Source organism: Bufo gargarizans, chromosome 5 (assembly GCF_014858855.1).
Source record: "Bufo gargarizans isolate SCDJY-AF-19 chromosome 5, ASM1485885v1, whole genome shotgun sequence".
In the NCBI taxonomy this organism is placed as follows: Eukaryota; Metazoa; Chordata; class Amphibia; order Anura; family Bufonidae; genus Bufo; species Bufo gargarizans.
The window spans coordinates 2,473,577-2,487,244 of NC_058084.1; positions in this window are offsets into that span (position 1 = coordinate 2,473,577).

Sequence of the window (13,668 nt, forward strand, 5' to 3'; positions counted from 1 at the left end):
TTACTGTAAGAGCTGTGAATCTGTGGAATAGACACCTCAGGACGTGGTCACCGCAGGGACAGGGGACGGTTTATATAAGGCTTCTTTACTGTAAGAGCTGTGAATCTGTGGGATAGACACCTCAGGATGTGGTCACAGCAGGGACAGGGGACGGTTTATACAAGGCTTCTTCACTGTAAGAGCTATGAATCTGTGGAATAGACACCTCAGGACGTGGTCACAGCAGGGACAGGGGGTGGTTTATACAAGGCTTATTCACTGTAAGAGCTATGAATCTGTGGAATAGACTTCCTCAGGATGTGGTCACCGCAGGGACAGGGGACGGTTTATACAAGGCTTCTTTACTGTAAGAGCTGTGAAGCTGTGGAATAGACACCTCAGGACGTGGTCACAGCAGGGACAGGGGGTGGTTTATACAAGGCTTCTTCACTGTAAGAGCTGTGAATCTGTGGAGTAGACACCTCAGGACGTGGTCACAGCAGGGACAGGGGGTGGTTTATACAAGGCTTCTTCACTGTAAGAGCTGTGAATCTGTGGAATAGACACCTCAGGACGTGGTCACAGCAGGAAAAGGCGGACGGTTTATACAAGGTTTCTTCACTGTAAGAGCTGTGACTCTGTGGAGTAGACTTCCTCAGAACGTGGTCACCGCAGGGACAGGGGACGGTTTATACAAGGCTTCTTCACTGTAAGAGCTGTGACTCTGTGGAATAGACACCTCAGGATGTGGTCACAGCAGGGACAGGGGGTGGTTTATATAAGGCTTCTTCACTGTAAGAGCTGTGAAGCTGTGGAATAGACTTCCTCAGGACGTGGTCACAGCAGAGACAGGGGGTGGTTTATACAAGGCTTCTTCACTGTAAGAGCTGTGAAGCTGTGGAATAGACTTCCTCAAGATGTGGTCACAGCAGAGACAGGGGGTGGTTTATACAAGGCTTCTTCACTGTAAGAGCTGTGAAGCTGTGGAATAGACTTCCTCAAGACGTGGTCACAGCAGAGACAGGGGGTGGTTTATACAAGGCTTCTTCACTGTAAGAGCTGTGAAGCTGTGGAGTAGACTTCCTCAGGCCGAGGTCACCGCAGGGACAGGGGGTGGTTTATACAAGGCTTCTTCACTGTAAGAGCTGTGAAGCTGTGGAGTAGACTTCCTCAGGACGTGGTCACAGCAGGGACAGGGGGTGGTTTATACAAGGCTTCTTCACTGTAAGAGCTGTGAAGCTGTGGAATAGACTTCCTCAGGACGTGGTCACCGCAGGGACAGGGGACGGTTTATACAAGGATTCTTTACTGTAAGAGCTGTGAAGCTGTGGAGTAGACTTCCTCAGGACGTGGTCACAGCAGGGTCAGGGGGTGGTTTATACAAGGCTTCTTCACTGTAAGAGCTGTGAAGCTGTGGAATAGACACCTCAGGACGTGGTCACAGCAGAGACAGGGGGTGGTTTATACAAGGCTTCTTCACTGTAAGAGCTGTGAAGCTGTGGAATAGACTTCCTCAGGACGTGGTCACAGCAGGGACAGGGGGTGGTTTATACAAGGCTTCTTCACTGTAAGAGCTGTGAAGCTGTGGAATAGACTTCCTCAGGACGTGGTCACAGCAGGGACAGGGGACAGTTTATACAAGGATTCTTCACTGTAAGAGCTGTGACTCTGTGGAATAGACACCTCAGGATGTGGTCACAGCAGGGACAGGGGGTGGTTTATACAAGGCTTCTTCACTGTAAGAGCTGTGACTCTGTGGAATAGACACCTCAGGACGTGGTCACAGCAGGGACAGGGGACAGTTTATACAAGGCTTCTTCACTGTAAGAGCTGTGAAGCTGTGGAATAGACTTCCTCAGGACGCGGTCACAGCAGGGACAGGGGAGTTTATACAAGGATTCTTCACTGTAAGAGCTGTGAAGCTGTGGAATAGACACCTCAGGATGTGGTCACAGCAGGGACAGGGGGCGGTTTATACAAGGCTTCTTCACTGTAAGAGCTGTGAAGCTGTGGAATAGACTTCCTCAGGACGCGGTCACAGCAGGGACAGGGGAGTTTATACAAGGATTCTTCACTGTAAGAGCTGTGAATCTGTGGAATAGACACCTCAGGACGTGGTCACCGCAGGGACAGGGGACGGTTTATATAAGGCTTCTTTACTGTAAGAGCTGTGACTCTGTGGAATAGACACCTCAGGATGTGGTCACAGCAGGGACAGGGGACGGTTTATACAAGGCTTCTTCACTGTAAGAGCTATGAATCTGTGGAATAGACACCTCAGGACGTGGTCACAGCAGGGACAGGGGGTGGTTTATACAAGGCTTATTCACTGTAAGAGCTATGAATCTGTGGAATAGACTTCCTCAGGATGTGGTCACCGCAGGGACAGGGGACGGTTTATACAAGGCTTCTTTACTGTAAGAGCTGTGAAGCTGTGGAGTAGACACCTCAGGACGTGGTCACAGCAGGGACAGGGGGTGGTTTATACAAGGCTTCTTCACTGTAAGAGCTGTGAATCTGTGGAGTAGACACCTCAGGACGTGGTCACAGCAGGGACAGGGGGTGGTTTATACAAGGCTTCTTCACTGTAAGAGCTATGAATCTGTGGAATAGACACCTCAGGACGTGGTCACAGCAGGAAAAGGCGGACGGTTTATACAAGGTTTCTTCACTGTAAGAGCTGTGACTCTGTGGAGTAGACTTCCTCAGAACGTGGTCACCGCAGGGACAGGGGACGGTTTATACAAGGATTCTTCACTGTAAGAGCTGTGACTCTGTGGAATAGACACCTCAGGATGTGGTCACAGCAGGGACAGGGGGTGGTTTATATAAGGCTTCTTCACTGTAAGAGCTGTGAAGCTGTGGAATAGACTTCCTCAGGACGTGGTCACAGCAGAGACAGGGGGTGGTTTATACAAGGCTTCTTCACTGTAAGAGCTGTGAAGCTGTGGAATAGACTTCCTCAAGATGTGGTCACAGCAGAGACAGGGGTGGTTTATACAAGGCTTCTTCACTGTAAGAGCTGTGAAGCTGTGGAATAGACTTCCTCAAGACGTGGTCACAGCAGAGACAGGGGGTGGTTTATACAAGGCTTCTTCACTGTAAGAGCTGTGAAGCTGTGGAGTAGACTTCCTCAGGCCGAGGTCACCGCAGGGACAGGGGGTGGTTTATACAAGGCTTCTTCACTGTAAGAGCTGTGAAGCTGTGGAGTAGACTTCCTCAGGACGTGGTCACAGCAGGGACAGGGGGTGGTTTATACAAGGCTTCTTCACTGTAAGAGCTGTGAAGCTGTGGAATAGACTTCCTCAGGACGTGGTCACCGCAGGGACAGGGGACGGTTTATACAAGGATTCTTTACTGTAAGAGCTGTGAAGCTGTGGAGTAGACTTCCTCAGGACGTGGTCACAGCAGGGACAGGGGGTGGTTTATACAAGGCTTCTTCACTGTAAGAGCTGTGAAGCTGTGGAATAGACACCTCAGGACGTGGTCACAGCAGAGACAGGGGGTGGTTTATACAAGGCTTCTTCACTGTAAGAGCTGTGAAGCTGTGGAATAGACTTCCTCAGGACGTGGTCACAGCAGGGACAGGGGGTGGTTTATACAAGGCTTCTTCACTGTAAGAGCTGTGAAGCTGTGGAATAGACTTCCTCAGGACGTGGTCACAGCAGGGACAGGGGACAGTTTATACAAGGATTCTTCACTGTAAGAGCTGTGACTCTGTGGAATAGACACCTCAGGATGTGGTCACAGCAGGGACAGGGGGCGGTTTATACAAGGCTTCTTCACTGTAAGAGCTGTGAAGCTGTGGAATAGACTCCTCAGGACGTGGTCACAGCAGGGACAGGGGGTGGTTTATACAAGGATTCTTCACTGTAAGAGCTGTGAAGCTGTGGAATAGACACCTCAGGACGTGGTCACAGCAGAGACAGGGGACAGTTTATACAAGGCTTCTTCACTGTAAGAGCTGTGAAGCTGTGGAGTAGACTTCCTCAGGACGTGGTCACAGCAGGGACAGGGGGTGGTTTATACAAGGCTTCTTCACTGTAAGAGCTGTGAAGCTGTGGAATAGACACCTCAGGACGTGGTCACAGCAGGGTCAGGGGGTGGTTTATACAAGGCTTCTTCACTGTAAGAGCTGTGAATCTGTGGAATAGACTTCCTCAGGACGTGGTCACAGCAGAGACAGGGGACAGTTTATACAAGGCTTCTTCACTGTAAGAACTGTGACTCTGTGGAATAGACACCTCAGGATGTGGTCACAGCAGAGACAGGGGACAGTTTATACAAGGCTTCTTCACTGTAAGAGCTGTGAAGCTGTGGAGTAGACTTCCTCAGGACGTGGTCACAGCAGGGACAGGGGGTGGTTTATACAAGGATTCTTCACTGTAAGAGCTGTGAAGCTGTGGAATAGACACCTCAGGACGTGGTCACAGCAGGGACGGGACGGGTTTATAAAGGGTTTAGATGAATTCTTAAAAATAAATGACATTAATGCTAATATGAAATCCTTCTGAGATTCGCTCCCCCCCCCCCCCCCCCCCGGTTGAACTTGATGGACGTATGTCTTTTTTCAACAGTATTAACTATGTAACTATAATGACCTACTGTGTGTCCATCCCAGTGGACTATTCCCTGCAGTGCAGATGCTGAGGGGCATGCAGCCCCCTCTGTACTTACTTTAGAGAGCTAATCAGCACAACCTGAACGGAGGGCACTTCCAGATAGGGGCATTACGGCTGCTTTTTATGCCTTCATACCAGGCCTGTCTAAAAGTGAATAAATATAGATTTGTTTGCAACTTGCTGAAATCGACCAACAGTCACGAGAGAAACTGACTTTTCTGATGGATGAAAACATCAGTCTGTCAGAACAAGTCCGAATAATAAAACCTAAAAACAATGCGGCAGATTTAATAATCCTGTGTGATACTGAGACTGCGCCGAGTTTATCACAGTAAATGTAGATGGATAATAACTCTTCGGAATTTTACCCTGTGTACTCCGGGTTTATCACAGTCACTGATTATGGGTGATAACTCTGCGCCATCATTACCCTGTGTACTCCGGGTTTATCACAGTCACTGATTATGGGTGATAACTCTGCGCCATCATTACCCTGTGTACTCAGGCTTTAACACAGTAACTGTTGATGGATGATGACTCTGCGGGATCTTTACCCTGTGTACTACAGTTTTATCACAGTCACTGATGATGGGTGATGACTCTGCGCCATCTTTGCCCAGTATACTCCGGGTTTATCACAGTCACTGATCATGGGTGATGACTCTTTGGAAGCTTTACCCTGTGTACTACAGTTTTATCACAGTCACTGATGATGGGTGATGACTCTGCGTCATCTTTACCCAGTGTACTCCGGGTTTATCACAGTCACTGATGCTGGTTGACGACTCTGCGGCATCTTTACCCAGTGTACTCCAGTTTTATCACAGTCACTGATCATGGGTGATAACTGCGCCATCTTTATCCTGTGTACTCTGGGTTTATCACAGTAACTGACGATGGATGATGACTCTTTGGAAGCTTTACTCTGTGTACTACAGTTTTATCACAGTCACTGTTGATGGGTGATGACTCTGCGCCATCTTTACCCAGTGTACTCCGGGTTTATCACAGTCACTGATCATGGGTGATAACTGCGCCATCTTTATCCTGTGTACTCTGGGTTTATCACAGTAACTGATGATGGATGATGACTCTTTGGAAGCTTTACCCTGTGTACTACAGTTTTATCACAGTCACTGATGATGGGTGATGATTCTGCGCCATCTTTACCCTGTGTACTACAGTTTTATCACAGTCACTGATGCTGGTTGACGACTCTGCGGCATCTTTACCCAGTGTACTCCAGGTTTATCACAGTCACTGATGACGGATAACGACTCTGTGGGATCTTAACCCTGTGTACTCTGGAAGTTAGCCTACCGCTCCGTGCCTGCACTGCTGGCCTTACATGTAGGCACAGGCGCTGGGATCCCTCATTCCCTTCTGCTGCTGTGCGCTGTGCTGACAAGCGTGGGCAACAGGTAGCCTAACTGTTGTATCTGTGCTCCGTGCCAGAGTTTACTTTCTTCTTCAGTCTTGTACTGTTGTAAGGGCGTGCCCGGGCTTGTCTCTCCTCCCTTGTAAGGCAGCACGTACACGACCTCTATCACCCAGGCCTATAGCTGGGTTGCAGGAAGTATTTAAGGGCGCTTCCTGCCCCAGGAAGGAGCGTGAGCAATCTTTGTTTCATAGCTCGTCTAGTTTCCTGTTTGAGCTAGGGTGTTCTCTTGTTTTTTTTCATTCTGTGTACCGGACTGAAAGGGATTTTCATAATCTTACTTTTGATACATCACAGATTAGACATATATTATACAAGCCTCCTCTCTTGTGAAATGCAGTACCTTGCATTAACATATCTCACACCCTCTGCCAGTCCTGGACACAATAGCAGCCTTCCTGACCAAAAGGCTATTTAACATCTCACCTCACATACATTGACAGGAACCTGTGATTTCCTATTCAACTCGTTAGCATGGAGAGAAAAACCTGTTCAATGTAAAATAACCCTTTCATGTATTGTACATAGCAGATGTCAGCATTGTTTAGCAAAGTTTCAACTGTATATTGACAAACACATATTTCCCAGGACCTGCGGAGATCTAGGAGGATTGGTGCAATTGGATCTGGAAGGACATTATGTTCCCACCCCCAATAAGCCCTATAAACTATGTGCTGGGAAAATAAAGATTTCAGATATTGACAACCTATGTTGAGTCAGGGCTGTCGTATCTCTCTGATCAGAAGCAAACCGGATATTTGTTGCACAGGGAAATATTCACGGGTTGGAGGTCTGAAGCCTCATCATATAACTATCATAAACCTGCCTGGAAAAAACCACTAACACGGACTTTGGATTACGTTTACATTGCCGGATTCCCGCCTGCCCTGACCTACGTTTAAGGACTTTGCCTGACTGCCGCCTGCCCTGACTTCTGCCTTCATACCCTGACTTCACTTCCGTCTGATCAGCCTCTGGGCTCCCAGCATCCACTGGGTGTATTGTGTCACCAGGAGGTCAAACCAGTGGATCCACACTCTGGTCCCGATTATCTTGTGTTCCAATTCCCCTCTGAGGTAGCACCTGGTACTCCCCTCGGGAAAGTCTCTCCGCACCATCAGAGGTATGGTGTGAAGAACGTGGGATGTGCTTAGACATCGTCCTCAGAGGTCATAACAACGGGATTATCATAGTCACTGATTACGACTCTGCGGCTTCTTTACCCTGTGTACTCCGGGTTTATCACAATCACTGATGACGACTCTGCGACATCTTTACCCTGTGTATTCTGGATTTATCACAGTCACTGATTACGACTCAGCAACGTCTTTACCCGGTGTATTCTGGGTTTATCACAGTCACTAATGACGACTCTGCGGCTTCTTTACCCTGTGTATTCTGGGTTTATCACAGTCACTGATGACGACTCTGCGGCTTCTTTACCCTGTGTATTCTGGGTTTATCACAGTCACTGATTACGACTCAGCGACGTCTTTACCCTGTGTACTCTGGGTTTATCACAATCACTGATTACGACTCAGCGACGTCTTTACCCTGTGTATTCTGGATTTATCACAGTCACTGATTACGACTCAGCAACGTCTTTACCCGGTGTATTCTGGGTTTATCACAGTCACTAATGACGACTCTGCGGCTTCTTTACCCTGTGTATTCTGGGTTTATCACAGTCACTAATGACGACTCTGCGGCTTCTTTACCCTGTGTATTCTGGGTTTATCACAGTCACTAATGACGACTCTGCGGCTTCTTTACCCTGTGTATTCTGGGTTTATCAGTCACTGATGACGACTCTGCGACATCTTTACCCTGTGTATTCTGGGTTTATCACAGTCACTGATGACGACTCTGTGACGTCTTTACCCTGTGTATTCTGGGTTTATCAGTCACTGATGACGACTCTGCGGCTTCTTTACCCTGTGTATTCTGGGTTTATCATAGTCACTGATGACGACTCTGTGACGTCCTTACCCTGTGTATTCTGGATTTATCACAGTCACTGATTACGACTCTGCGACATCTTTACCCTGTGTATTCTGGGTTTATCACAGTCGCTGATTACGACTCAGCGACGTCTTTACCCTGTGTATTCTGGGTTTATCACAGTCACTGATGACGACTCAGCGACGTCTTTACCCTGTGTATTCTGGGTTTATCACAGTCACTGATGACGACTCAGCGACGTCTTTACCCTGTGTATTCTGGGTTTATCACAGTCACTGATGACGACTCTGCAACATCTTTACCCTGTGTATTCTGGGTTTATCACAGTCACTGATGACGACTCTGCGGCTTCTTTACCCTGTGTATTCTGGGTTTATCACAGTCACTGATGACGACTCTGCGACATCTTTACCCTGTGTATTCTGGGTTTATCACAGTCACTGATGACGACTCTGCGGCTTCTTTACCCTGTGTATTCTGGGTTTATCACAGTCACTGATGACGACTCTGCGGCTTCTTTACCCTGTGTATTCTGGGTTTATCACAGTCACTGATGACGACTCTGCGACATCTTTACCCTGTGTATTCTGGGTTTATCACAGTCACTGATGACGACTCTGCGGCTTCTTTACCCTGTGTATTCTGGGTTTATCACAGTCACTGATGACGACTCTGCGACATCTTTACCCTGTGTATTCTGGGTTTATCACAGTCACTGATGACGACTCTGCGACTTCTTTACCCTGTGTATTCTGGGTTTATCACAGTCACTAATGACGACTCTGCGGCTTCTTTACCCTGTGTATTCTGGGTTTATCACAGTCACTAATGACGACTCTGCGGCTTCTTTACCCTGTGTATTCTGGGTTTATCAGTCACTGATGACGACTCTGCGACATCTTTACCCTGTGTATTCTGGGTTTATCACAGTCACTGATGACGACTCTGTGACGTCTTTACCCTGTGTATTCTGGGTTTATCAGTCACTGATGACGACTCTGCGGCTTCTTTACCCTGTGTATTCTGGGTTTATCATAGTCACTGATGACGACTCTGTGACGTCCTTACCCTGTGTATTCTGGATTTATCACAGTCACTGATTACGACTCTGCGACATCTTTACCCTGTGTATTCTGGGTTTATCACAGTCACTGATTACGACTCAGCGACGTCTTTACCCTGTGTATTCTGGGTTTATCACAGTCACTGATGACGACTCAGCGACGTCTTTACCCTGTGTATTCTGGGTTTATCACAGTCACTGATTACGACTCTGCGACATCTTTACCCTGTGTATTCTGGATTTATCACAGTCACTGATTACGACTCAGCGACGTCTTTACCCTGTGTATTCTGGGTTTATCACAGTCACTGATGACGACTCAGCGACGTCTTTACCCTGTGTATTCTGGGTTTATCACAGTCACTGATGACGACTCTGCAACGTCTTTACCCTGTGTATTCTGGGTTTATCACAGTCACTGATGACGACTCTGCGGCTTCTTTACCCTGTGTATTCTGGGTTTATCACAGTCACTGATGACGACTCTGCGGCTTCTTTACCCTGTGTATTCTGGGTTTATCACAGTCACTGATGACGACTCTGTGACATCTTTACCCTGTGTATTCTGGGTTTATCACAGTCACTGATTACGACTCTGTGGCTTTTTTACCCTGTGTATTCTGGGTTTATCACAGTCACTGATGACGACTCTGCGACATCTTTACCCTGTGTATTCTGGGTTTATCACAGTCACTGATGACGACTCTGCGGCTTCTTTACCCTGTGTATTCTGGGTTTATCACAGTCACTGATGACGACTCTGCGACATCTTTACCCTGTGTATTCTGGGTTTATCACAGTCACTGATGACGACTCTGCGACATCTTTACCCTGTGTATTCTGGGTTTATCACAGTCACTGATGACGACTCTGCGGCTTCTTTACCCTGTGTATTCTGGGTTTATCACAGTCACTGATGACGACTCTGCGGCTTCTTTACCCTGTGTATTCTGGGTTTATCACAGTCACTGATGACGACTCTGTGACATCTTTACCCTGTGTATTCTGGGTTTATTACAGTCACTGATTACGACTCTGCGACATCTTTACCCTGTGTATTCTGGGTTTATCACAGTCACTAATGTCGACTCTGTGACATCTTTACCCTGTGTATTCTGGATTTATCACAGTCACTGATTACGACTCTGCGACATCTTTACCCTGTGTATTCTGGGTTTATCACAGTGTAACAGTCCTACAGGCTCACCTGTGTCAGAGGACCGCTGGCTGGAGGTAGTAGTGGAGCCCAGTGGCAAGGACCGCAGGCAGGTAGTAAGCGTGGTCAGACAATCCGGATGGCAACGGTGGTAGCAGTTCAGTAGGTAGGGATAAGGCAGAAGAGTAGTCGGTAGGCAGGCGGTGGGTCAGGGCAGGCGGCAGTAAGCGTGGTCAGACAATCCGGATGGCAACGGTGGTAGCAGTTCAGTAGGTAGGGATAAGGCAGAAGAGTAGGCGGTAGGCAATTCCTGGTCAGCAGTGGACTTCCAGCAGTAGCAAGAGCAACAGATGAGGAGAAGCTTGATCAAGGCTCAGGAGCTCAATAATCAGCAAGCTAGAGTGCAAGGGGCTGGACTTATATAGGGAAGTACCAGGTGTGGGGAATCAAGGGTGATGAGCAAGGCTTGGCAAGACTGAGGTTAACTAATAGGTTTCAGGGAGGAATGTCCAGAGAGGATGGTAGCCTAGTAAGCAGGGCTACTGCCTGGGATGTGGCTGGTCACGGGTTCGAGTCCCGACAGTACTCCCCCCCCTTCCAAGGTGACCTCCGGGCACCGCAGGGGCAGGCTTACCGGGGTGCCGTTGGTGGAACTCTTTTACCAGTCTGGGGGCGTGGACATTCTCTTCTGGCTCCCAGGAGTTATCCTCGGGAGGGTAACCCTCCCACCCAATTAGGTATTGTAGTCTTCCCCGGTGGATCCTGGAGTCGAGGATCTTTGCGACAACGTATTCTTCTTCACCCTGTACCCTCACGGGTGGTGGTGGGGGCGAGTGGCGGTCTGTGAAGGTGTTCTCCACGTATGGCTTGAGGAGAGAGCAATGGAAGACAGGGTGCACCCTAATGGAGTCCGGAAGGTCGAGCCGGAACGTGACCTCGTTGATTTGTGCGGTGATCCGGAACGGACCCATGTATCTTTGGGCAAATTTTTTGGAGGGGACCTTCAATCTGAGGTTCCTGGTGGACAGCCATACCTTGTCTCCCACATGGAAGCCCGGGGTGGGTTTGCGACGTCTGTCTGCTCCCTGTTTAAAGCGCCTCTGGGCAAGCTGGAGGTTGTCTATAATGTTCTCTTGTGCCTCCTGTAGGGTTGTTAGGCGTTCGGCCACTGCTGGGAGGGTGGAGGCAACGGGTAGGTGGGGAATGAACACCGGGTGTGAGCTTGTGTTAGCAAAGAAGGGGCTGTGCTTGGTTGAGCTGTGCTCAGCATTGTTGTAGGCGAACTCGGCCGTGGGGAGATGATCAAGCCAGTCATCCTGCAGGTGGGAGCTGAAACAGTGTAGGTATTGCTCTAGGGTCTGATTAGTTCTCTCCGTCTGCCCGTTTGACTGAGGGTGGAAAGCAGAGGACAGGTTCACTTTAACCCCGAGCGCCAGGCAGAAGTTCTTCCAGAACTTTGAGGCAAATTGTACACCTCGGTCGGAGACCATGTCGTCCGGGATCCCATGCAGCCTGAAGACCTCTCTGAGAATAAGATGGGCCGTCTGTTTGGCTGTGGGTAGGCCTTTGTAGGGGATGAAATGGGCCATCTTGGTGAGACGGTCGACCACGACCAGGATGGTGTTCATCCCTTTTGAAGGAGGAAGGTCTACCACAAAGTCCATGGAGATCGAGCCCCAGGGGCGGGAGGGAATAGGGAGAGGTTGTAACAGACCCACGGGAGAGGAATGAGGAGTCTTATTGCGGGCACAGACCGTGCACGAGGAGATGTACCTCTTGATGTCCTCCCTGTATGTTGGCCACCAGAAGGAGCGGGAGAGAAGCTCCTGGGTCTTTCTTGTGCCAAAATGGCCGGCCACCTTGGAGTCATGGTTGAGTTTTAGCACTTCGAGCCGTGCGATTTCTGGTACATATAGTTGTAGGTCCTGATGAAACCAATGACCGTTCTTAAACGTAAGGCTGACATTGCCTGTGGGGTGGGAGAGGAAGGGGTCATTTTCATATCCTTCTTTGATTGTGCCCAGGAGTTCTTTAGAGTAGGTGGCCCCTACGACCCTTCTCTCGGGCAAGATGTTATTTTGGCCCTTGTTACTCTGTGAGGGCTCGGAAAACATTCTGGAGAGGGCGTCAGCCTTGCCGTTTTTTGATCCTGGGCGATAGGTGATGAGATAGTTGAAGCGGGAAAAGAATAGGCTCCATCTGGCCTGTCTGGCTGAGAGTCTCTTAGCGCTGCGGATGAACTCGAGGTTCTTGTGGTCAGTTAGTACGATTATGGGGTTGGTGGCTCCCTCCAGCAGGTGTCTCCACTCGGAGAAGGCATCCTTGATCGCCAGTAGTTCTTTGTTCCCGATGTCATAGTTCTTCTCAGAGGGGGACATCTGGCGGGAGAAATATGCGCACGGGTGTAATAGCATCCTCTCCCCTGTCCGTTGTGACAAAACTGCCCCCACCGCAGAGTCTGATGCATCCACTTCGACTGTAAATGGGAGCTCGGGGTTCGGGTGGATTAGGATTGGGGCAGAAGTGAAGAGGAGTTTCAACTTGGTGAAGGCCTCCTGGGCCTCGGGTGTCCAGGAGAAGGGGACTGCCTTCTTGGTGAGTTGGGTGATTGGTGCTATGACCTTGGAGAAGTTCCGGATAAACTTCCGATAGAAGTTGGCGAAGCCAATGAATCTTTGTATCTCCTTCTCGTTTTTCGGAACGGGCCAGTTCATCACAGCTTGGACCTTCCCCGGGTCCATACTTAGGCTCTCTGGGGAGATGATGTATCCGAGGAACTGAGTGGTGGTTCGCTCAAACTCGCATTTCTCTAGCTTGATATAGAGAGAGTTCTGTCTGAGCCTCTGCAGTACCCTGCGGACGTGTTCGCGGTGCTGCTCGAGGTCTTCAGAGAAGATCAAGATGTCGTCCAGGTAAACGACTACAAACAGATCCAGCATGTCCCTGAGGATGTCGTTAATGAAGTGCTGGAAGGTGGCGGGAGCATTGCAGAGTCCGAAAGGCATGACCAGGTACTCGAAATGACCATAACGTGTCCGGAAGGCGGTCTTCCATTCGTCCCCAGGGCGGATTCGGACGAGGTTGTAGGCCCCTCGAAGGTCGAGTTTGGTGAAGATCTTCGCTTCCCGGAGTCTCTCAAGGAGTTCGGAAATCAGTGGGAGCGGGTACCGTTTTTTTTACGGTTATGTCATTAAGCTTTCTGTAGTCTATGCAGGGACGCAGGGAGGAGTCTTTTTTCTCTACGAAGAAAAAGGGGGCTCCCGCGGGAGAGGTGGAGGGCCGGATGAACCCCTTCCTCAGGTCCTCGTCCAGGTACTCTTTCAGAACCTTGAGTTCAGGCTCTGAGAGGGAGTAGATACTGCCAAAGGGTATTTCGGCCCCGGGCAACAGTTCTATAGGGCAGTCGTAGGGTCGGTGTGGTGGCAGCTTGTCTGCGTTTTTCTTGTCG